This window comes from Tachypleus tridentatus, chromosome 1 (assembly GCF_004210375.1).
Source record: "Tachypleus tridentatus isolate NWPU-2018 chromosome 1, ASM421037v1, whole genome shotgun sequence".
In the NCBI taxonomy this organism is placed as follows: domain Eukaryota; kingdom Metazoa; phylum Arthropoda; class Merostomata; order Xiphosura; family Limulidae; genus Tachypleus; species Tachypleus tridentatus.
This window is the reverse complement of record NC_134825.1, coordinates 166,329,415-166,356,248: the sequence shown is the minus strand read 5'-3', so window position 1 is coordinate 166,356,248 and position 26,834 is coordinate 166,329,415. Positions and strand designations below refer to the sequence as shown.

The 26,834-nt window shown below is 34.8% G+C and overlaps 1 long non-coding RNA gene across 1 annotated transcript; it reads left to right on the top strand.

Annotated features, from left to right (window-relative positions):
- The first annotated feature begins 22,178 nt into the window (after nucleotides 1-22,178).
- On the top strand, nucleotides 22,179-24,977 carry LOC143256750 (uncharacterized). The gene is made up of 3 exons (XR_013031478.1): nucleotides 22,179-22,280; nucleotides 22,923-22,956; nucleotides 24,849-24,977. It is a non-coding gene; the product is annotated as an uncharacterized LOC143256750 (long non-coding RNA).
- Nucleotides 24,978-26,834: the final 1,857 nt, after the last annotated feature.

Sequence of the window (26,834 nt, the reverse complement as noted above, 5' to 3'; positions counted from 1 at the left end):
CAATAAGAAAAGGAAAAATAAAAATAAACTTTTTTAGCATTTAAGAGGGAAAATGTGAGCACTATGAAATTAGCCTAAATACTAGCTGGTCAAATGTTTAAGACTATACTGAAACGAAGCGTTAATCGGTAAACACGTAACGAAATTTAGTCATTTGTGTTCAAGCATTAGCGTTGTAAACATCTCCCACTGACATCTCCTGTGTTACATTGGGTAAAAAATATGGCAAAGGCTATAAAGTTGACAGAGTTTGAACGTGGCAGAATTGTTGAGCTGCAAAAGCAAGGTTTCTCTCAACGTGCCACTGCTGGTGAGATTGGGCGGCGTAAAACTGCTGTTGAAAATTTCTTAAAAAGATCCTGAGAGATACGAAACGAGAATTTCAAGTCGTCGGCCCAAGAAAATTTCGCCGGCGTTGAGCAGGAGGATTCGACGGGTTGTCCGGCAAGACATCAGCCGATCGTCGAACTAGATTAAGTCCCTTACGGACGCAGAATGCAGCTCAAGAACAATAAGACAGCATCTACAAGAGAATGGCTTTAAAAACCATAAACGCATTCAAAGGCCACGGGCCTGGCATGGCCTAGCGCGTTAAGGCGTGCGCTTTGTAATCTGAGGGTCGCGGGTTCGCGCCCGAGTCGCGCCAAACATGCTCGCCCTCCCAGCCGTGGGGGCGTTATAATGTCACGGTCAATCCCACTTTTCGTTGGTAAAAGAGCAGCCCAAGAGTTGCCGGTGGGTGGTGATGACTAGCTGCCTTCCCTCTAGTCTTACACTGCTGAATTAGGGACGGCTAGCACAGATAGCCCTCGAGTAGCTTTGTGCGAAATTCCAAACAAACAATCAAAGGCCACGCGTCCTTCCACACAACGAAACAGCTTGGTTAAACTTTACTGAGACACACCAAACATGGGACGTAGAAAAGTGGAAGAAGATTTTGTTCTCTGATGAGAAAAAGATTAACCTGGATGGTCCAGATGGCTTCCAACGTTACTGGCACGATAAGGATATCCTACCGGAGACATTTTCTACACGACACAGTGGAGGAGGTTCCATCATGATTTGGGGTGCTTTCTCCTTCCATGGAACAATGGAGCTTCGGGTTATACAGGGGCGTCAAACAGCAGCTGGCTACATTGGAATGTTGGAGAGAGCATCCTTATTGTCTAAAGGTCCTTGCTTGTGTGGAAATGACTGGATCTTTCAGTAGGACAAGGCTGCAATCCACAACGCCTGCAGGACGAAGGACTTTTTCACGGCGAATAACGTGATTCTTTTGTACCAGCTGGTATTTAGGCTAATTTCATAGTGTTTACATTTTCTTTATTAAATGTTTATTTTTTTCCCCTTTTCTTATTTTCATCTTTCGAAGCTCTACTCAAATAAGTGTTTGAGTCTAACAACGCAAAATGCATATTTTTTCTTTATTGGCCTTAAGGTTTTGGCAAGTAGTGTAGGAAGACCAGGTGTTACATGACGAAGAAGTAAGGTAGCTATAACAAAACCAACTTAATGACTTTCTTGACTATGTACTATGTGAAAACCGCACATACACACAATAAACGATGAAGTCCGAAATAAAAATGTTACATTAAAATATGAAAGTGGGAAACGCTTATATATCACTCAAATATAAGTGTTTGAAGTTAACTAAATCTTTGGTTGCTACTGATCTATTCTAAATGCCATCTTTATAAATGAACATATTAACTACATGAGAAATGATTTATCTGTTTGACAAAGTCGTTATATTCAAAAGTGTCATACACGTTGCACGTGAACATTCATATGATGCTAGATTTCTTTTAAAGCTGCTGAATATTACAACAATTTCGTCCATGGAATCATGGCATATTTAGGCTATGCTTTTTCGCTTGCTTTTAGGTTCTCAATATTTACATATCACGTTTATAATTAGGACCATATCTACATTTGAAGAGACACAAATGCATGAGTTCACAGAAATAAATTAAAAATTATTGTATTTTCTTTCTTCTGCTTTACATATTTTTTCAGTATATGGTGAAATCACCAAACCATTATATCTACTTGTGTGCTTCGTTTCCATCCTACGTATCCTTTCGTGATATTGTTGAAAATTAGGTTGTCTTGCTCTGTTGGCAACACCTATACACACGCCATACCGTGACGTATTATTTGCTCACAGTAATTACGTGAAAACAAAACAACACCAAATCACTACAATAGAAGAAAAACCTGAAACCATATTTGCGAAATTTGACAATACAATACATTCCTAAACTTTATTATTATTTTTATATTGAAATGAAGATTAAAACAAACCTACTATTAAATGTCTCGCAATACATACTTTAGAGGGTAAATATATACATTTAGCGGAGTCCAGGCAGTCTATTTTACCTGTTTAAATATAATTAACTTGTACTACTTTATTGTGTTCCTTTACAAAACTCTGAAACAAGCCACCTTTTCCATTTATACATTTTTTTCTGTTATGGAAAATAATCAATCATGCAAAATGAGAACTTAGTATTGCATAATTCGATGATTCAAATAGGTCACAGTGTCGTCAAAAGTTTAAAGCGAGTAGACTCATCACTCAAAACAGCTGGAGGTGGTTTAGATAAAATTAAAGGGAGTAGTGTATTATTAAATAAAATCTTTATCACTAATCCCTGAAATATTACACATACAGAAACATTGTTATAAAAGTAGAAGTCCCAGCTGTCACATATCGAGAATAAAGATAAAAAGGTGTGTGTGTGTTTTTTTTAGCAAAGTTACATGAGCTATCTGTTGTATCTACCGCGAGGAACTGAACCCCCTGATTTTAGCATTGTAAATCCGTAGACTAACCGTTGTACAAACGGGGGATAGGTAAAAAGGTCTTCACACCTAAATTAGTTTTAAGTGTGATAAAATCTAAATCTACTAAGTTACGCAAACAATAAAGATGAAAGCACTCACCTTTTCTTTTTTTTAAATAAATATATATATATATATACACATTTAAGTTTGATTTCACAATTGGCCCGGCATGGCCTAGCGCGTAAGGCGTGCGACTTGTAATCCGAGGGTCGCGGGTTCGCGCCAGTCGCTAATTTATGCTCGCCCTCCCAGCCGTGGGGTGTATAATGTGACGGTCAATCCCACTATTCGTTGGTAAAAGAGTAGCCCAAGAGTTGGCCTTCCCTCTAGTCTTACACTGCTAAATTAGGGACGGCTAGCACAGATAGCCCTCGAGTAGCTTTGTGCGAAATTCCCAAACAAAAAAAAACATTTCACAATTAGAAAATGAACAAAGCTTCAAATATTCATTACTATACATCTATTTATTACAAATATTCATGGAATTAATCATATGTTAATCGGAAAGGCTCAATATTTTTATTTAATGTTAATTAACAGACAATGCAACTTGCCCAAGAGAAAAATACGACCGCTAGGCCGTTTGGATCTAAATATTTGTGAATAATTTTTAAGACTTGCATGTATGTGGGCCTAAGTTGACGCTAAGCATAATTTCATTTCTGTATGGTTGAAATAATTAGTAGTCATAACAGACTGACTTGGAATATAATTTTAAGAATCTAAATTAACTTTATGACATTCATTTTAGAATTGTTAACAGTACTTGCAGTTAGATGTTTTCTAAGTGTTTTTATATTACTTTTAGGCCTATTCGTTATGGTGTTGTAACATATTATCGGTGCAGTAAGAAATGAAACGCACCACTTACCTTTAAAAGTTAAACGATCGAAACTGTTCCACGTGTTAATTAATACTACTATTAAACATTAAAAATGTAAATATTTTCCTTTTAATTCCTCAAGTTTGTCATCATTAAGATCAAAGTTTCAAGGCAATCCACAGAGTTATTTTAGAAATGATTGTTATGTGTTACTCATATAGAGGCAGAGTAAATTGTTTTCAAGGATAAGGTTTATAACATAGCACAAAATGATTCCTAATAGTCCACAAAGCTACACAATGGGTTATCTGTGCCATGCCCACCATTTCTATCAAGATCCAATTTTTAGCAGCATGACTGGGGAAAAGTCATAGAATATTATGAATCATTATATTTATTCATGTACTTTAGTGAAGATGTGGTAAACATTTGTAAACTTGTTTATAGCATACAAGCTGAATTATCCTTCAATGTATGGGGAATGTTTAAACTTCATTAAAACAAATAAAGATCTTGAGATGATCCCACCCTTGAACACCCTACATCTAATTAACCATGAGAAAAACACGTTTGTTTGAAAAACAATCTATTAGGTTGAGGAATAATTCGTGAGCGTTTTTAAATAATTTCATTCAAGCATTACATGCAAGACTATACAATACTTCAATGCATGAACACACTACACCCAAAACATTTATTATGATACTTTATTTCATGTAATACCATTGTTTTAAACGAAATTGCAAGAAATTAAATGCGAAAAGCAGATGGTGTCGAAAATGCTCGATTTTGTCCACTTGACATTCGATTTAATGAGCTGAAAATGAAAGCAAAAATTAAAGACATATGAAATTCAAACACACCATCTATAAAAGCAAAAAATTATCTACCAAATGACATGAAATATTTTGCGAAAGCGTTTCATTTATGAATATATTTTGTTAACTTGAAAAACGCTCACGAATTATTCCTCAACCCAATAGTAACTTTCATACTTTGACCTTGAATCCTTTTAGAATATTCAATATTGTCTGAAGCATCAACCTGCCAAGATTGTTAGAGATTCATTAAGCTGGGAATAATTAACCAAAAGGTTTTACAGAATAGAAATAAGGTTACGTTCAATTTTGACCACGTTAGTACATTGCTCATAGATCTTAATGGTTACAAACAAATTTTAGTTGAGATTGGCCCAATAGGCTCAGAGGAGTTAAAGTGCAAACAAACGTACCTTTCGTCTTAACACATAGATAACTTGTTCCAGAGTTTTTTGCTGATTGAGCAGTATCGTTGAGCATGTGCAACGGAAGTCCTTCACTTTTAAAGAAGAATAGAAGACGTTCAAAACAATACCACGGTCAATGACTTCCAGACGTTTTCTGATGATCCAGTTTTGACAAGACATGTGCAAAGGAATAGCAAAAATCGCCGTTTTACTTAACTGATAAATCAGTATGTACTAACAGTTGGTGCGTTATAGATAATATTTTATAGTCGTTTCCATTGACAGTTGACTATGTTAAAACATTGGATTGTCGATGTAACGTTACGTGATAAATGAATTAATAACGAATTATTCCGATAATTGTTTATACCGATGATATATTACGAGACGATAATTATGTTTCAGTGAAAACTAACTTGATCTAATAATACTGCTATTCCAGCCTAGTTAAGTAAAGTTATTAGGGTTGAAAGGTTAGGTGTTTTGTTTTGTTTTTTACAGATAGAAATGACGCAAACTAACTTTAGTAAGAGCAAAGGAACAAAATTTAACTAAGCTTAGGCCTAACTTATCAGTTCATAACTGTGTCTTATGGCAAGTAACTGAATTGCTGCTTAATTGTTTTCATTATATTGTGAATTCAATTTTTAAAAACCACTAGAATTATGTAAACATTCAGATAACATTTTTAATCGAGACTTTGATCGTTTAAGTTCCAATAAAAATATTGATTTGATTATTTCATAACTAAGCTATCTGCCATATCCACTTCGGGAAATCGAACCTCGGAATTTATCATTGTAAATCCGTAGAATTATCGCTGTGCCACCTAGGGACTAACCTTTTTCTTAATCTAATTTGTATCTATAGCCTACATATGTATGTATTGTGGACTGTTAGATTGTGTGTTTTTTCTCTTACATTTTAATTCACATATTTAACATATACACTGCTGGCCAAAATCTTAAGGCCAATGAACATAAAGAAAAAAATATGTATTTTGCATTGTTAGACTCAACCACTTATTTGAGTAGAGCTTCAAAGGTGAAATTATGAAAATAAAAAACCTTTTTAGCATTTAATAGGGAAAATGTTAACACTGAAATTAGCCTAAATACTAGCTGGTCAAAAGTTTAAGACCATGCCAAAAAAGAAGTCCTAAACAGGGTGGGAAATGCTCAATAAGAGGTCTCAGTAGTGAGTTGCACGGCCGTCATTGCGAATAACTTCAAACATTCACTTTGGCATGGTCGATATAAGCGTTTGCAGAAGCCTGGCTGGAATGTTATTCCAAGTGGTGAAGATGGCTTCACGAAGATCATGCACTGTTTGGAATTGACGTCCATTTCTATAGACTTCTCTTGTCATCCATCCCCAAACATTTTTAATAGAGTTCAGTTCGGGCGAACACGCTGGATAGTCCAAAATAATCACGTTATTCGCCGTGAAAAAATCCTTTGTCCTGCGGGCATTGTGGATTGCAGCCTTGTCCTGTCCAGTCAATTCCACACAAGCGAGGGCCTTCAGTCAATAAGGATGCTCTCTTCAACATTCCAATGCAGCCAGCTGCTGTTTGACGCTCCTGTATAACCCAAAGCTCCATTGTTACATGGAAGGAGAAAGCACCCAAGATCATGATGGAATCTCCTCCACTGTGTTGTGTAGAAAATATCTCCGGTAGGATATCCTTATCGTGCCAGTAACGTTGGAAGCCATCTGGATCATCCAGGTTAATTTTTTCTCATCAGAGAACAAAACCTTTTTTCACTTTTCTGTGTCTCATGTTTGGTGCTTCTCAACAAAATTTAACTGAGCTGTTTCGTGGTGTGGATGGAGGCGTGGACTTCGAAGACGTTTACGGTTTTTAAGGCCTTTCTTTCGTACATGCCGTCTTATTGTTCTTGAGCTGCATTCTGCGTCCGTATGGGCCTTAATCTGGTTCGACAATATGCTGGTGTCTTGCCGGACAACCCATCGAATCCTCCTGCTCAACGCCGGCGAAATTTTCTTGGGCCGACCACTTAAAATTCTCGTTCCATATCTTTCAGAGTCTTTTAAGAAATATGTAACAGCAGTTTTACTCCGCCCAATCTCACCAGCGATAGCACGTTGAGAGAAGCCTTGCTTTTGCAGCTCGACAATTTTGCCACGTTCAAACTCTGTCAACTTTATAGCCTTTGCAATGTTTTTACCCAATGTAACACAGGAGATGTTAGTGGGAGATGTTGACAACGCTAATGCTTGAACACAAATGACTAAATTTCGTTACGTGTTTACCGTTTAATGCTTCGTTTCAGTGTGGTCTTAAACTTTTGACCAGCTAGTATTTAGGCTAATTTCATAGTGTTCACATTTTCTCTATTAAATGTTAAAAAAAAAAATTATTTTTATTTTCCCTTTTCTTATTTTCATCTACTCAAATAAGTGGTTGAGTCTAACAACGCAAAATGCATATTTTTTCTTTATGTTCATTGGCCTTACGATTTTGGCCAACAATGTATTACAACAGTTGTTAGCTGTCTAGAATTGTTCTTAAAGTATAATTGGAAGTTTTTACTCATGTTAGTGGACGTGTATTTTTAGCTTCAAAAATGTGTAAGTTCGACTTGTTTATGTTTTATGGAGTAATGACTGTTTTAAAATTCTTCGTTGCACCAAAAAACGTTGCATGGTAGTTTAATTTTACAGTATTATTTATTCTAGTCATTAGGTATATTATACAGATATACAGATAATGGTAAAATGAAATGATCTGAAATATTTTCTTTCGTGTTAGTATTTGTTTCGGGTCATGTTTTACAATGAAAATGTGATCAAAATGTAACATAGCCCCCACTTTTTATGTAGTTCTAATCAGCTTGTATGTCGCTGATAGGTTGTAGGAACTTGCATTTAGATTTCAAGAATTTACAATACTTTTAAATAACTCTCATAACATCTAGAAACGTCTATTTATCGGTAATTTGTGTATTTGAATAATCACATTGTGATATCTGTGTTACTATAATACCAGTTTCTTATCACTAACAGTATTTCAGGTTATGTTGGATACATAGAAGTAATAAAAATAATGCCCCCCAGTGGCTTAGTGGTATGTCTGCGGACTTACAACGCTTAAAACCAGGTTTCGATAGCCGTGGTGGGCAGAGCACAGATAACCCATTGTGTAACTTTGTGCTTAATTCACAACAGCAACAACAAAAAAATAATTATTTAAAAAAAATCCAAGCTAATTTAGAACCTTATTCATTTATTGCTGCTTCTACGCAGAATATTTTAAATATTCATAGAAAATTATACAAATCTGCAGAATAAAAAAAAAAGAGACATTTTGAATTTAAAAGCGAAAAAAATGCCTCGAATTTTAGTTTCTTTCTCGGCTATATTTATCACACTGTCTGAGAAAACGACAAGTTCGTTTGTAAACTGCATGCTCATTGGTTCAATCCCAAAAAGCAATCGGTTAACTTGCTGATGAGAAGAAACCCTCCTCAATGGTAGAATAGGTAAATATGGTCATACAAGTTCCAACTTATAAAATATATATACTTCAACACTTCCTGTATTAATTCCCAGGTTAGCTTTCCACTGGAATTAGCGCGAAAAAAATCATTGAGAGACTAGGGAGAAGGCAGTTTGTCATCACCAACCTCCGTCAATTTTTGGTATATCTTCTGACCAACAAATAATGGGATTTACCGTTAAATTATAACGTCTTCACAGTATTCTGAGGGACTTCGGATTATTGAATTCTTCTTGCTGGCGTCAAATATCATTGTTTTAACTGTTGTTTAACAATTAATGTATGAAAATCACTCACATATAACTTTGATGTCATTATTTCCATTTGGTCATTGAAGGAGTATTTCCACAAACAGAGAAGAAAGAAAATCAGCTTGGCCAGTATAAAGGGAAAACAAGTCTGATGTGAATGACCTGAAATAAGTAAATCGTGATAATAGGTTGATTTTGAGGTTCAGGAAAAAGTTTCTATTATTATAAAATTTAATTTCACTAATGGTTTGAGCACAAGGATATCCCCATCAACAACTACATACACGAAATACGTGTGTACAAGTTTCAGAATAGTTAAGGTTTTACAGAATAGAAATAAGGTTACGTTCAATTTTGACCACGTTAGTACATTGCTCATAGATCTTAATGGTTACAAACAAATTTTAGTTGAGATTGGCCCAATAGGCTCAGAGGAGTTAAAGTGCAAACAAACGTACCTTTCGTCTTAACACATAGATAACTTGTTCCAGAGTTTTTTGCTGATTGAGCAGTATCGTTGAGCATGTGCAACGGAAGTCCTTCACTTTTAAAGAAGAATAGAAGACGTTCAAAACAATACCACGGTCAATGACTTCCAGACGTTTTCTGATGATCCAGTTTTGACAAGACATGTGCAAAGGAATAGCAAAAATCGCCGTTTTACTTAACTGATAAATCAGTATGTACTAACAGTTGGTGCGTTATAGATAATATTTTATAGTCGTTTCCATTGACAGTTGACTATGTTAAAACATTGGATTGTCGATGTAACGTTACGTGATAAATGAATTAATAACGAATTATTCCGATAATTGTTTATACCGATGATATATTACGAGACGATAATTATGTTTCAGTGAAAACTAACTTGATCTAATATTACTGCTATTCCAGCCTAGTTAAGTAAAGTTATTAGGGTTGAAAGGTTAGGTGTTTTATTTTGTTTTTACAGATAGAAATGACGCAAACTAACTTTAGTAAGAGCAAAGGAACAAAATTTAACTAAGCTTAGGCCTAACTTATCAGTTCATAACTGTGTCTTATGGCAAGTAACTGAATTGCTGCTTAATTGTTTTCATTATATTGTGAATTCAATTTTTAAAAACCACTAGAATTATGTAAACATTCAGATAACATTTTTAATCGAGACTTTGATCGTTTAAGTTCCAATAAAATATTGATTTGATTATTTCATAACTAAGCTATCTGCCATATCCACTTCGAAAAATCGAACCTCGGAATTTATCATTGTAAATCCGTAGAATTATCGCTGTCCCACCTAGGGACTAAACCTTTTCTTAATCTAATTTGTATCTATAGCCTACATATGTATGTATTGTGGACTGTTAGATTGTGTGTTTTTCTCTTACATTTTAATTCACATATTTAACATATACACTGCTGGCCAAAATCTTAAGGCCAATGAACATAAAGAAAAAATATGTATTTTGCATTGTTAGACTCAACCACTTATTTGAGTAGAGCTTCAAAGGTGAAATTATGAAAATAAAAACCTTTTAGCATTTAATAGGGAAAATGTTAACACTGAAATTAGCCTAAATACTAGCTGGTCAAAAGTTTAAGACCATGCCAAAAAGAAGTCCTAAACAGGGTGGGAAATGCTCAGTAAGAGGTCTCAGTAGTGAGTTGCACGGCCGTCATTGTGAATAACTTCAAACATTCACTTTGGCATGGTCGATATAAGCGTTTGCAGAAGCCTGGCTGGAATGTTATTCCAAGTGGTGAAGATGGCTTCACGAAGATCATGCACTGTTTGGAATTGACGTCCATTTCTATAGACTTCTCTTGTCATCCATCCCCAAACATTTTTAATAGAGTTCAGTTCGGGCGAACACGCTGGATAATCCAAAAGAATCACGTTATTCGCCGTGAAAAAATCCTTTGTCCTGCGGGCATTGTGGATTGCAGCCTTGTCCTGTCCAGTCAATTCCACACAAGCGAGGGCCTTCAGTCAATAAGGATGCTCTCTCCAACATTCCAATGCAGCCAGCTGCTGTTTGACGCTCCTGTATAACCCAAAGCTCCATTGTTCCATGGAAGGAGAAAGCACCCAAGATCATGATGGAATCTCCTCCACTGTGTTGTGTAGAAAATATCTCCGGTAGGATATCCTTATCGTGCCAGTAACGTTGGAAGCCATCTGGATCATCCAGGTTAATTTTTTCTCATCAGAGAACAAAACCTTTTTTCACTTTTCTGTGTCTCATGTTTGGTGCTTCTCAACAAAATTTAACTGAGCTGTTTCGTGGTGTGGATGGAGGCGTGGACTTTGAAGACGTTTACGGTTTTTAAGGCCTTTCTTTCGTACATGCCGTCTTATTGTTCTTGAGCTGCATTCTGCGTCCGTATGGGCCTTAATCTGGTTCGACAATATGCTGGTGTCTTGCCGGACAACCCATCGAATCCTCCTGCTCAACGCCGGCGAAATTTTCTTGGGCCGACCACTTAAAATTCTCGTTCCGTATCTTTCAGAGTCTTTTAAGAAATATGTAACAGCAGTTTTACTCCGCCCAATCTCACCAGCGATAGCACGTTGAGAGAAGCCTTGCTTTTGCAGCTCGACAATTTTGCCACGTTCAAACTCTGTCAACTTTATAGCCTTTGCAATGTTTTTACCCAATGTAACACAGGAGATGTTAGTGGGAGATGTTGACAACGCTAATGCTTGAACACAAATGACTAAATTTCGTTACGTGTTTACCGATTAATGGTTCGTTTCAGTGTGGTCTTAAACTTTTGACCAGCTAGTATTTAGGCTAATTTCATAGTGTTCACATTTTCTCTATTAAATGTTAAAAAAAAAAAAATTATTTTTATTTTCCCTTTTCTTATTTTCATCTTTCGAAGCTCTACTCAAATAAGTGGTTGAGTCTAACAACGCAAAATGCATATTTTTTCTTTATGTTCATTGGCCTTACGATTTTGGCCAACAATGTATTACAACAGTTGTTAGCTGTCTAGAATTGTTCTTAAAGTATAATTGGAAGTTTTTACTCATGTTAGTGGACGTGTATTTTTAGCTTCAAAAATGTGTAAGTTCGACTTGTTTATGTTTTATGGAGTAATGACTGTTTTAAAATTCTTCGTTGCACCAAAAAACGTTGCATGGTAGTTTAATTTTACAGTATTATTTATTCTAGTCATTAGGTATATTATACAGATATACAGATAATGGTAAAATGAAATGATCTGAAATATTTTCTTTCGTGTTAGTATTTGTTTCGGGTCATGTTTTACAATGAAAATGTAATCAAAATGTAACATAGCCCCCCCCCACTTTTTATGTAGTTCCAATCAGCTTGTATGTCGCTGATATGTTGATAGGTTGTAGGAACTTGCATTTAGATTTCAAGAATTTACAATACTTTTAAATAACTCTCATAACATCTAGAAACGTCTATTTATCGGTAATTTGTGTATTTGAATAATCACATTGTGATATCTGTGTTACTAGAATACCAGTTTCTTATCACTAACAGTATTTCAGGTCATGTTGGATACATAGAAGTAATAAAAATAATGCCCCCCAGTGGCTTAGTGGTATGTCTGCGGACTTACAACGCTTAAAACCAGGTTTCGATAGCCGTGGTGGGCAGAGCACAGATAACCCATTGTGTAACTTTGTGCTTAATTCACAACAGCAACAACAATAAAAATAATTATTTAAAAAATATCCAAGCTAATTTAGAACCTGATTCATTTATTGCTGCTTCTACGCAGAATATTTTAAATATTCATAGAAAATTATACAAATCTGCAGAATAAAAAAAAAGAGACATTTTGAATTTAAAAGCGAAAAAAATGCCTCGAATTTTAGTTTTTTTCTCGGCTATATTTATCACACTGTCTGAGAAAACGACAAGTTCGTTTGTAAACTGCATGCTCATTGGTTCAATCCCAAAAAGCAATCGGTTAACTTGCTGATGAGAAGAAACCCTCCTCAATGGTAGAATAGGTAAATATGGTCATACAAGTTCCAACTTATAAAATATATATACTTCAACACTTCCTGTATTAATTCCCAGGTTAGCTTTCCACTGGAATTAGCGCGAAAAAAATCATTGAGAGACTAGGGAGAAAGCAGTTTGTCATCACCAACCTCCGTCAATTTTTGGTATATCTTCTGACCAACAAATAATGGGATTTACCGTTAAATTATAACGTCTTCACAGTATTCTGAGGGACTTCGGATTATTGAATTCTTCTTGCTGGCGTCAAATATCATTGTTTTAACTGTTGTTTAACAATTAATGTATGAAAATCACTCACATATAACTTTGATGTCATTATTTCCATTTGGTCATTGAAGGAGTATTTCCACAAACAGAGAAGAAAGAAAATCAGCTTGGCCAGTATAAAAGGGAAAACAAGTCTGATGTGAATGACCTGAAATAAGTAAATCGTGATAATAGGTTGATTTTTGAGGTTCAGGAAAAAGTTTCTATTATTATAAAATTTAATTTCACTAATGGTTTGGGCACAAGGATATCCCCATCAACAACTACATACACGAAATACGTGTGTACAAGTTTCAGAATAGTTCAGTTTGTTTGTTCTTGGAAGTTCGCGCAAAACTACTCGAGAGCTATTTACGTCAGCTGTTCCCAAATTTAAAGTGACCAATTAAAAGCAAAGCAGCTAATCAAACACCACCCACCGCCAGCTATTGGACTAGTCTTTTACTGAAGAAAAGTGAGATTGATGGTCAAATTATAACATTCCAAAGGTTAATAGGGTGAACATGTTCAATGATGGGATTCGAACTCGCAACCTAACCGCCAGATTGTGCTAGGCCTTAGCACATTCGAAAAGAAGGGAAAAGTTAATTTTGTTAATTACTATCATAATGTTTTGAGTTTATGTTGAAATAGAGCACGTGAACTTAAAAATATTTTTCACTGGTCTTCTCTGACAATGGGTTTGAAATTAAAGCTGCATATACAACAGAAATTTGTTTTAAAGTTAAAATGTAGTCCAAGTAATTTTTTACTTGGACAAGATTTTACAAGTCAACTGCTATATCTTACAGGTTTTAGCTTAAGTGTTAACTTGTTTGAATAGTTTTAGCATTATGTTTATAATAGTTTTAAAGTTTGCTGTTTGAAGATACAACCCAGTGTTTTATCCGAACTAATGAGCTACTAATAAGAAAAGTTAATTTTAACTCATACGACTGCTCTTTTCACGGCGGTTTCCACATTTTTTACGCCAATAGTCTTAACATTGTTAGTTAAGGATACAATTTGTCTCTACCCTTGTATACGTGTATTTTATTTTTAAAGAAACAACGATTTGTTTCAATATAGTAGCCCTGTCATAGTGTAGATTCTCATTTTACTGTTTAATGTACATAAAAGTACTAACTATTTCACATTTACCTTGAAGAAAAACTGAAAATAATGGAATTTGTATTATGTTGTGTAAACTATATATTAGCTATAACTCTTTGTTTTCCAAGATGTTTATATTAGCTCAAGAAAAACTGTGGTTCTGGGTTACTATAGAATGGGTTTTCAAGGATAAGGTTTATAACACATAGCACAAAATGATTCCTAATAGTCCACAAAGCTACACAATGGGTTATCTGTGCCATGCCCACCATTTCTATCAAGATCCAATTTTTAGCAGCATGACTGGGGAAAAGTCAAAGAATATTATGAATCATTATATTTATTCATGTACTTTAGTGAAGATGTGGTAAACATTTGTAAACTTGTTTATAGCATACAAGCTGAATTATCCTTCAATGTATGGGGAATGTTTAAACTTCATTAAAACAAATAAAGATCTTGAGATGATCCCACCCTTGAACACCCTACATCTAATTAACCATGAGAAAAACACGTTTGTTTGAAAAACAATCTAATAACTTTCATACTTTGACCTTGAATCCTTTTAGAATATTCAATATTGTCTGAAGCATCAACCTGCCAAGATTGTTAGAGATTCATTAAGCTGGGAATAATTAACCAAAAGGTTTTACAGAATAGAAATAAGGTTACGTTCAATTTTGACCACGTTAGTACATTGCTCATAGATCTTAATGGTTACAAACAAATTTTAGTTGAGATTGGCCCAATAGGCTCAGAGGAGTTAAAGTGCAAACAAACGTACCTTTCGTCTTAACACATAGATAACTTGTTCCAGAGTTTTTTGCTGATTGAGCAGTATCGTTGAGCATGTGCAACGGAAGTCCTTCACTTTTAAAGAAGAATAGAAGACGTTCAAACAATACCACGGTCAATGACTTCCAGACGTTTTCTGATGATCCAGTTTTGACAAGACATGTGCAAAGGAATAGCAAAAATCGCCGTTTTACTTAACTGATAAATCAGTATGTACTAACAGTTGGTGCGTTATAGATAATATTTTATAGTCGTTTCCATTGACAGTTGACTATGTTAAAACATTGGATTGTCGATGTAACATTACGTGATAAATGAATTAATAACGAATTATTCCGATAATTGTTTATACCGATGATATATTACGAGACGATAATTATGTTTCAGTGAAAACTAACTTGATCTAATATTACTGCTATTCCTGCCTAGTTAAGTAGAGTTATTAGGGGTTGAAAGGTTAGGTGTTTTTTTGTATTTTTTACAGATAGAAATGACGCAAACTAACTTTAGTAAGAGCAAAGGAATAAAATTTAACTAAGCTTAGGCATAACTTATCAGTTCATAACTGTGTCTTATGGCAAGCAACTGAATTGCTGCTTAATTGTTTTCATTATATTGTGAATTCAATTTTTAAAAACCACTAGAATTATGTAAACATTCAGATAACATTTTTAATCGAGACTTTGATCGTTTAAGTTCCAATAAAAATATTGATTTGATTATTTCATAACTAAGCTATCTGCCATATCCACTTCGAAAAAATCGAACCTCGGAATTTATCATTGTAAATCCGTAGAATTATCGCTGTCCCACCTAGGGACTAACCTTTTTCTTAATCTAATTTGTATCTATAGCCTACATATGTATGTATTGTGGACTGTTAGATTGTGTGTTTTTTCTCTTACATTTTAATTCACATATTTAACATATACACTGCTGGCCAAAATCTTAAGGCCAATGAACATAAAGAAAAAAATATGTATTTTGCATTGTTAGACTCAACCACTTATTTGAGTAGAGCTTCGAAGGTGAAATTATGAAAATAAAAAACCTTTTTAGCATTTAATAGGGAAAATGTTAACACTGAAATTAGCCTAAATACTAGCTGGTCAAAAGTTTAAGACCATGCCAAAAAGAAGTCCTAAACAGGGTGGGAAATGCTCAGTAAGAGGTCTCAGTAGTGAGTTGCACGGCCGTCATTGTGAATAACTTCAAACATTCACTTTGGCATGGTCGATATAAGCGTTTGCAGAAGGCTGGCTGGAATGTTATTCCAAGTGGTGAAGATGGCTTCACGAAGATCATGCACTGTTTGGAATTGACATCCATTTCTATAGACTTCTCTTGTCATCCATCCCCAAACATTTTTAATAGAGTTCAGTTCGGGCGAACACGCTGGATAATCCAAAAGAATCACGTTATTCGCCGTGAAAAAATCCTTTGTCCTGCGGGCATTGTGGATTGCAGTCTTGTCCTGTCCAGTCAATTCCACACAAGCGAGGGCCTTCAGTCAATAAAGATGCTCTCTCCAACATTCCAATGCAGCCAGCTGCTGTTTGACGCTCCTGTATAACCCAAAGCTCCATTGTTCCATGGAAGGAGAAAGCACCCAAGATCATGATGGAATCTCCTCCACTGTGTTGTGTAGAAAATGTCTCCGGTAGGATATGCTTATCGTGCCAGTAACGTTGGAAGCCATCTGGATCATCCAGGTTAATTTTTTTCTCATCAGAGAACAAAACCTTTTTTCACTTTTCTGTGTCTCATGTTTGGTGCTTCTCAACAAAATTTAACTGAGCTGTTTCGTGGTGTGGATGGAGGCGTGGACTTTGAAGACGTTTACGGTTTTTAAGGCCTTTCTTTCGTACATGCCGTCTTATTGTTCTTGAGTTGCATTCTGCGTCCGTATGGGCCTTAATCTAGTTCGACGATCGGCTGATGTCTTGCCGGACAACCCGTCGAATCCTCCTGCTCAACGCCGGCGAAATTTTCTTGGGCCGACCACTTAAAATTCTCGTTCCGTATCTTTCAGAGTCTTTTAAGAAATATGTAACAGCAGTTTTACTCCGCCCAATCTCACCAGCGATAGCTCGTTGAGAGAAGCCTTGCTTTTGCAGCTCGACAATTTTGCCACGTTCAAACTCTGTCAACTTTATAGCCTTTGCAATGTTTTTACCCAATGTAACACAGGAGATGTTAGTGGGAGATGTTGACAACGCTAATGCTTGAACACAAATGACTAAATTTCGTTACGTGTTTACCGATTAATGGTTCGTTTCAGTGTGGTCTTAAACTTTTGACCAGCTAGTATTTAGGCTAATTTCATAGTGTTCACATTTTCTCTATTAAATGTTAAAAAAAAATATATTTTTATTTTCCCTTTCCTTATTTTCATCTTTCGAAGCTCTACTCAAATAAGTGGTTGAGTCTAACAACGCAAAATGCATATTTTTTCTTTATGTTCATTGGCCTTACGATTTTGGTCAACAATGTATTACAACAGTTGTTAGCTGTCTAGAATTGTTCTTAAAGTATAATTGGAAGTTTTTACTCATGTTAGTGGACGTGTAATTTTAGCTTCAAAAATGTCTAAGTTCGACTTGTTTATGTTTTATGGAGTAATGACTGTTTTAAAATTCTTCGTTGCACCAAAAAACGTTGCATGGTAGTTTAATTTTACAGTATTATTTATTCTAGTCATTAGGTATATTATACAGTTATACAGATAATGGTAAAATGAAATGATCTGAAATATTTTCTTTCGTGTTTGTATTTGTTTCGGGTCATGTTTTACAATGAAAATGTAACATAGCCCCCCCACTTTTTATGTAGTTCTAATCAGCTTGTATGTCGCTGATATGTTGATAGGTTGTAGGAACTTGAATTTAGATTTTAAGAATTTACAATACTTTTAAATAACTCTCATAACTTCTAGAAACGTCTATTTATCGGTAATTTGTGTATTTGAATAATCACATTGTGATATCTGTGTTACTAGAATACCACTTTCTTATCACTAACAGTATTTCAGGTCATGTTGGATACATAGAACTAATAAAAATAATGCCCCCCAGTGGCTTAGTGGTATGTCTGCGGACTTACAACGCTTAAAACCAGGTTTCGATAGCCGTGGTGGGCAGAGCACAGATAACCCATTGTGTAACTTTGTGCTTAATTCATAACAGCAACAACAATAAAAATAATTATTTAAAAATATCCAAGCTAATTTAGAACCTGATTCATTTATTGCTGCTTCTACGCAGAATATTTTAAATATTCATAGACAATTATACAAATCTGCAGAATAAAAAAAAGAGACATTTTGAATTTAAAAGCGAAAAAAATGCCTCAAATTTTAGTTTCTCTCTCGGCTATATTTATCACACTGTCTGAGAAAACGACAAGTTCGTTTGTAAACTGCATGCTCATTGGTTCAATCCCAAAAAGCAATCGGTTAACTTGCTGATGAGAAGAAACCCTCCTCAATGGTAGAATAGGTAAATATGGTCATACAAGTTCCAACTTATAAAATATATATACTTCAACACTTCCTGTATTAATTCCCAGGTTAGCTTTCCACTGGAATTAGCGCGAAAAAAATCATTGAGAGACTAGGGAGAAAGCAGTTTGTCATCACCAACCTCCGTCAATTTTTGGTATATCTTCTGACCAACAAATAATGGGATTTACCGTTAAATTATAACGTCTTCACAGTATTCTGAGGGACTTCGGATTATTGAATTCTTCTTGCTGGCGTCAAATATCATTGTTTTAACTGTTGTTTAACAATTAATGTATGAAAATCACTCACATATAACTTTGATGTCATTATTTCCATTTGGTCATTGAAGGAGTATTTCCACAAACAGAGAAGAAAGAAAATCAGCTTGGCCAGTATAAAAGGGAAAACAAGTCTGATGTGAATGACCTGAAATAAGTAAATCGTGATAATAGGTTGATTTTTGAAGTTCAGGAAAAAGTTTCTATTATTATAAAATTTAATTTCACTAATGGTTTGGGCACAAGGATATCCCCATCAACAACTACATACATGAAGTACGTGTGTACAAGTTTCAGAATAGTTCAGTTTGTTTGTTCTTGGAAGTTCGCGCAAAACTACTCGAGAGCTATTTACGTCAGCTGTTCCCAAATTTAAAGTGACCAATTAAAAGCAAAGCAGCTAATCAAACACCACCCACCGCCAGCTATTGGACTAGTCTTTTACTGAAGAAAAGTGAGATTGATGGTCAAATTATAACATTCCAAAGGTTAATAGGGTGAACATGTTCAATGATGGGATTCGAACTCGCAACCTAACCGCCAGATGGTGCTAGGCCTTAGCACATTCGAAAAGAAGGGAAAAGTTAATTTTGTTAATTACTATCATAATGTTTTGAGTTTATGTTGAAATAGAGCACGTGAACTTAAAAATATTTTTCACTGGTCTTCTCTGACAATGGGTTTGAAATTAAAGCTGCATATACAACAGAAATTTGTTTTTAAGTTAAAATGTAGTCCAAGTAATTTTTTACTTGGACAAGATTTACAAGTCAACTGCTATATCTTACAGTTTTTAGCTTAAGTCTTAACTCGTTTGAATAGTTTTAGCATTATGTTTATAATAGTTTTAAAGTTTGCTGTTTGAAGATACAACCCAGTGTTTTATCCGAACTAATGAGCTACTAATAAGAAAAGTTAATTTTAACTCATACGACTGCTCTTTTCACGGCGGTTTCCACATTTTTTACGCCAATAGTCTTAACATTGTTAGTTAAGGATACAATTTGTCTGTACCCATGTATACGTGTATTTTATTTTTAAAGAAACAACGATTTGTTTCTGTACAGCACAACAGTTGTGGAATGGAAATAGTAATATATTGTAGAGCATAATTATTCATAAAACTGCAACTCAAATTCAGCCACAAACTTTGATTTATTTTAGGCTTACACGTGTTGAATTTGTCATCCACGGATCAAGTTTGGTCATGGAGAGTGACAGCTGTAGCAGTCGGTCTCGAGTACTAAATCTGGATAATATAGAAGGTGTTAAAGCTATCACAGTTAAGGAAGACATTGACTTTCACAGAACTGGAGAACAGGTGACAACAGGTACTCAGTTTATATAGAATCGGGGAAAATCTAAGGTGAAGTTGCTTACAGACGTGAATTTTTTTTCGTATTTATTTTTTAATAATTTTGATTTAGGTTTAGCAATACACTTAAAGGTCTGGATTGTCAAATTTCGAGCATTTTTTGAGTATTTATTGGCACTGATATTGATCAACTTGTTAACTCACGATCATTCAGAAAAAGGCTTGCAGTAAGTTGTACTAGTTAAGTAAACTATGGATTTCTATGAGATCAGATTGTTAACACAAGCGTTGAGAAACTGGCATTCTCGTAAACTAGATGGATTATGGAAAACTAGTAAGGAGAAGAAGTGGGTTTTAGACACGAAAGCTTTATGTTGCATCCTTTTCCAATTGAAAGTACGGTGCAGTTCTATTGTCAAGATACACAATAATCAGATAAAGTATGACCGGACTTGACGACGCTTAACAATGTAATGAAACTCCAAACCTTTCTAATATAACGCATTCAACCTCTGTACGTTGATAGATTTTTAATCTTTAGATTTAGAGTGTGTATTCTTATGTGATTTTATAAAACAAAACACGTACGTTATTCTGTCTCCTACGATCTAAAAATCGAATTTGTGAATATGTAACAGCTGTCGGGGAGTCTATTAGTCATATACAGTCTCAGTTAATAAACACTACGAAATAAGAGCCTTCAACCTCACAAGAACAAGTAAGGAAACGGGTTCTTTCTATGTTCATCTTGTTCTGTTATGATTTAAAAACTCCAATGAAGTTCCACTGAAATTGAGTTAAACCTTTATTTTTTATGTTATTAAAAAAAGGAAAAAAGTTGTATATTCTATATAAAAAAGACTTAGGTGATAAAACAGAAGTAAACCACAAGGGCACTCAGTAGATACATATCTCCACTACGCAGCGTTCATCATATTCGATTTTAAAAAAAATATGATTTGTTTTGAATTTCGCGCAAAGCTACACGAGGGCTATCTGCGCTAGCCATTCCTAATTTTGCAGTGTAAGACTAGAGGAAAGGCAGCTAGTCATCACCACCCACCGCCAACTCTTGGGCTACTCTTTTACCAACGAATAGTGGGATTGACTGTGACATTATAAAGCCTTCACGGCTGAAAGGGCGAACATGTTTGGTGGGACGGGGAATTCGAAACTCGCGACCCTCAGATTACGAGTCGAGTGCCTTAACCGCCTGGCCATGTCGGACCTCAAAGAATATGAACATGTGTTCGTATGTTTGTCGTTATCAATGGGTACAGACCGTTTTTAGCAGGACAATGAGAAATAATATTTCCCACAAGTCCATCAAGTTTAATCAGAATTTGATCATTTTTGACTGAGTTATAGAGCAAAAAATAGTGTGAAAAATATGTATCTGTGTTAACAGATGAGGAGTTTGTTCATTTTTTTGCTCCTCGCTGTCTTAAAATTAATTACTTCCATGTCGGAGTACAGCCCAAATGTATACAAACTTTCGTTCAAATCCATTCAGTCGCTTATGGTGAAACGTGCTAAGAAACACACACACACACACACAAAGTGGATACGTAATCTCCGTCCACCTTCGGTAATAATTTAGAGTATTTTGATGCTCGCCCTTTCAACCGTGGGGGCTTATAATGTTATGGTCAATCCCACTATTCGTTGGTAAAAGAGTAGTCCAACAGTTGGCGGTAGGTGTTAATGACTAGCTGCCTTCCCTTTAGTATTATACTGCTATATTAGGAACGGCTAGCGCAGATAGCCCTCGTGTAGCTTTGCGCGAAATTCAAACCAAGCTATTCAACACACTGTTTGAAACATTACAAAGGAAAGGTTTAGGTCCTGCTGATAACTTTTTTTGGTTGATTTAAATTTCAGTGACGGTACATAATGACGTGTGTTCGAATGATATGTAATACAACAAAACGGTAAGAGCATGAAAAATGTAAGCTGTTACAATGTCCCTTTAGCTGTTAGTAGAACTGCCAAAGATAAATTATTCTGTAATACTAACTGCGTATTGTAAATTTATGTTGTAACAGTTATCAAAATTCTGATATAACCTGGAAATATCCGTGCAGTCAGTGTTAAGTCAATAAATTTGTTTGAATATTACACATAATATTTTATCCGTAACCTATGTTTCATAAAATACAGGTTCGTAGTATTACGCTTGGAAAGAAGTTTTCAACAGAAACTAATATTAATTAACGTTGTAAATATTTTATTTCAGTAATGCTTCTATACGCGAATCACGTTTCACGTTTATTGCGCATGTGTGTGCGTTTCATGATATATCTTATTAAAAATATTAACGTATTAACACTGGAAATACCGAGATTGTTTTAGCTAACAAGGAAAAATGTAAGTAATTTTTACACTTATTTTAAACGCAATAAATATTATTGAAAATTCTATCTTCAAGTATCTTTTCTAGTAAACAGGTTCGTCATGGACATCATAAAAACGGGAATTTTTATTATTCATTTTAATACTCTCGAATTCCCCTCTAAAGGCGATAAACTGACATTCAGAAAGTAACTAATATTAATATATATATTTTTAAAGTTAGGGAACTAATTAATCAGACCTAATGGTTTTGGTTTTGTTTCGAAAGGTAAATAATGATTTAGAGAACACCCCGCTAGTATAGCGGTAAGCCTATATTTATAACCCTAAAATCAGGGGTTCGATTTCCCTCGGTGGGCTATCACTCGATGTAGCTTTGCTATAAGAATAAAACACAATAATTCAAAGACAAAAATGAAACGTATGTCTTCGCGATACTATATTTACTAGTAAGTTCATAACGTGTATATAAAAAAAAATCCATACATTTCTTGCTTTAGAATATTTATAATTGGTTAAATTTCGATTCTGCGCTGGAACGTACTTAAATTCAATATAGTATTTTAAGTTCAATGTTCACTTTGCATTTAATGATTTTTATGGTTGCATATTTATTTGTGTAAGTTTTTTGCTAAAATTTCATTTTATTTTCTTTAGAAAACTGCTAAGAAAGAAATCTCCAGAGACGATGGTAACGTTAAATACTTTTATGCAATTCTAAGAATAGCTAATAAGCCTCAATATTATGTCTTGTTTGTGTGTTTGAATTTTCGTGCAAAGCTACACAAGGGCTATCTGCGCTAGCCGTCTCTAATTTAGCAGTGTAATACTAGAGGGAAGGCAGCTAGTCATCACCGCTCACCGCCAACTCTTGGGCTACTCTTTTACCAACGGATAATAGGATTGACCGTCATATTATAACGCCCCCAAGGGTGAAAGGGCGAGAATGCTTGGTGGGACGGGGATTTGAAACCACGACCCTCAGATTACGAGTCGAGTGCTTTAACCATTTGGCAATGTAGGGCATATATGTATTGACTTTCTACGGACGAACACAACAAGAACATTCAAGAAATAAACATCTATCTCGGTGTACTCAGAAGGCAGTCAGCTCAACGTGGCTTTGCTATAACAAAACACACACATAAACATCTGTATGACAATTTCAAATGGGTATAAAACTCAACAAAAACACCTAACTTTTCCGGAAAATAACCTGTTACATAACAAAAGTAGTAGCAGGTTCTGCAAAATATTTTAAAGCTTTCTGCTTTTATAAGCAGTGTTTAAATTGAAAGAATAACATTTTGTATAATTTATTACTCCATCATAATGCTGGTTACCTGTCAAATAAAATGGCAGGAGTAACCTTCATTATTACCCATTAAGAAAGAACAAGAGTCAACATGATTTATTTCAGCAATTTGAGGCAAGTTTACGAATTTTTTGTGAGGTTAATGTGTAACTTATTTTACTGTTTTTAGTTAAAACTTCGTCATCAGTATTTTTGTTCATATTTGGTGCCACAGATGATATACTTTGCCCCCGATTATTTGGTTCTCTCGATCTCTTGATAGTGCGATGCTGTTACGTGCAGCCATGTAGGTGGAGGAATCCAAAGATTTCCGGACAAAAAGGTTGGAAAATTGAGTTGTTATATGATGTAGTGCCAAAGGACACGGTGTTTTGATAAAGGAAAGCTTTTATATTCTCCATGGAAGTAGGAACAATTTAGACAGCAGAGTATTTATGGCAACAGTATGCTTCGCAAACACATCTTAACCAAGAGCAGTTATTTCATCTGTAAGGGAAAAGCTGTGGTTACGAAAGAGAACCACTCGACTCAAAAACTACTGTATTGAAGCTGAGCATATCTTATTTCGTTAACAAGGTATTAAACTTCAAAACTCATAAGTTAGAGGTTTACAAACCTTTAGTCACATAAGAAAACACGGTCTAAGGAATTGGAATCGTAGACATCTCCTTTCACCACATGTCCTTCGTCAAGTCCCTTATGGGCTTCATGCCTTCTACCCACTTAAACATGGCCATAGAAGCTGACACCAATAAACAGTCTGGAATCTGTGGAAAGTTTGTCTGTATTTGTGTTCTAAGTGTGACTTTGCCACCTCTTGTAAAAACTGAAGATTTTACAAGTTTCCAAAGTAAATTACGCCATACAGTGTATAAAACCACAGTCAACAAAGTTAGAACGTTGGAGAAATTAGCCCCAGAGACAGAAATAGAGGCGAAAAAATTTTTTTTACAAAGGATGATTCATCTCAATAACTTGAAAATATTTCTGTGTAGCAATGTTTGATGTATGGTACGATAAAAATATATGTTACAAACACCATTAATTACCTTATTAATTATTCAAATTAATCTTGTTAGAGCTCGTGCATTGTTGACTCCTCCTTTATTCATGTTTGTGTATTACGTCATACATTATGTTTGTTTTCATATTATCGTTGAGATTTTATTTATCATTTTAAGAAAATGCACCTTGAAAGTGAAGTGAAATCTTAACTTTATTTCGCAAAGTTTAATGAAATGTGAATATCTTACTTTCTCTCATATCAGTCATGAAACGTCAAGTGAATAACGCGTGGACAGAAGCGACTCAACAGATGGAACTGAGAAAATTTTCTCATGTGAGTAAAATTGAATTAGTGATTTTGTCGTGTGTCTTTTGTTGGGTTAATTATGGATGTTTTCCGTGTCTAATATTCTCAAAAGAATAATTAAAGCAGATATAAGGTATGCTTAAGCCTAAACATATATATATTAATGGACACCAAGTTTTAAAACTAGGGTTAATTATATAACAAAAGTTTAATTTAAGAGACTAGTCATTAGATTTGACATTAAAAGTAGACGTGAATGTAATACGTCTACAAATGTAAACATGTAAATGAATGTCATATTCTTATAAATTATGTTGCGTTTATTAATTAGTTAGGCACTATCGATAGAAGTGACATTTTCTGCTCTAAATTTGTGATGTATTTTTTGTAACGTTTAGTTGCTTAGTTTGTGATATGTTGCGTGGGTTAAATTAAAAGGTTATTACTAATATGACACTTTGAACCTAATGGTAATTATTACAACCCTCTCGAGTTGGTGATATATTGTATTACAACGAGTTTGCTACAATTCTTTCAATTCGATAATTTACTGAGTTGTATAATATCTAACTGTATTTGATATAATTATCTAAATTTACGGGTGTTTAATTTTTAAAATAAAGTGCTTTATTTCAGATTAATTTTTCCTTTCGATACAACAATTGCTTCGAACTAAATGTTGTTTTTATAATCTTCTGAAGCTGTGTTATGTACCCAGGGCTGGATTAAGGGCAACTGACGCCCTAAGCACAGCCCAACAATGGTGCCTCTCCATTGCTTAACTGACAAGACATTAAGACTCAATAACTGCTGAAAGTGAAAGGTTTGAAACTTTATAATCCTTCTTCAGTTTTCTTCCAGGTCAGACCCCACAACTATATTAAATAAAAACTTTTTTATTTTATTTATTTAACAGATTTAGCATGGATCAAAATCAAACATTTGACTGAGACATTTTATTTAGAAATGATGAGGGAAATCACTTGTTTGATTAATGATAATAAAAAATAATTATTTTTACTGTATATTTGTTTTCACTCTGAGTTAACAACTCTCACTTTGATGTTCATAAATTCACACTCTGATGTTAACAAATTCACACTCTGATGTTAACAATTCACACTCTGATGTTAACAAAATGAAAAATTTACTCAAAACCCTTTTATTCAACAAATTCTCATTTTGATGTTAACAGTTTCTCACTTTGAACTTAAAACCCTGTAAGCAAATTATTTACTTATACCTTAATGTTTATTTAAATTTTAAAATGTTTTCTTCTAGATTTTTAAATTGCAAAGTCTTTGATCAAGTCCTCAAAACTAATTTGGCGTAACAAATCTGCTTTATACTTAGCAGAGACAAGGCATCCAGCTTGTCTTGTCGCATAGTTGTTCTGTTGGGATTTTTAATATGCTTGAGTTGAGAAAATGGACGCTCAGCCGTGCAACTTGTGACCATTAATGTTAAAAATATACGCAATGCAATGTCTACGATTAGAAACGCGCACTCAATTTTGTCTACTGAAATTATTCTATACAGTTCAGCATGACTGAATCTGGTTTTTACAGTTTTTGTTGCACTGAACTTATGGCGCACATATGAGTGAAACTGCTGAAGCTCGGCAGAGAGATTAGTGTCCAGGTCCTCTGGGTAAGCATCAATTAGCTTTTGGTAACACAGAGAGCACCTTTCAGTTTCAGCAGATGAAGTGGCGTCACTTGGCTCATCACTTAGGGAAGAAAAATCTGTTTGATATTTCTTTGTAAACCTCTCCTCTTCTTCTCATCTGGGTTTCTAGTTTGTCAACAATTGTGTAGAAGGTGGTGATACGAAATTTATCTCTGGCATTCAGATCTACTTATTGTGCATATCCATCACTGAGTACCTTCATTCTGACACATTTGTAAGTTTAAGCTGCATTATAATCAATATCTGGTAGTAT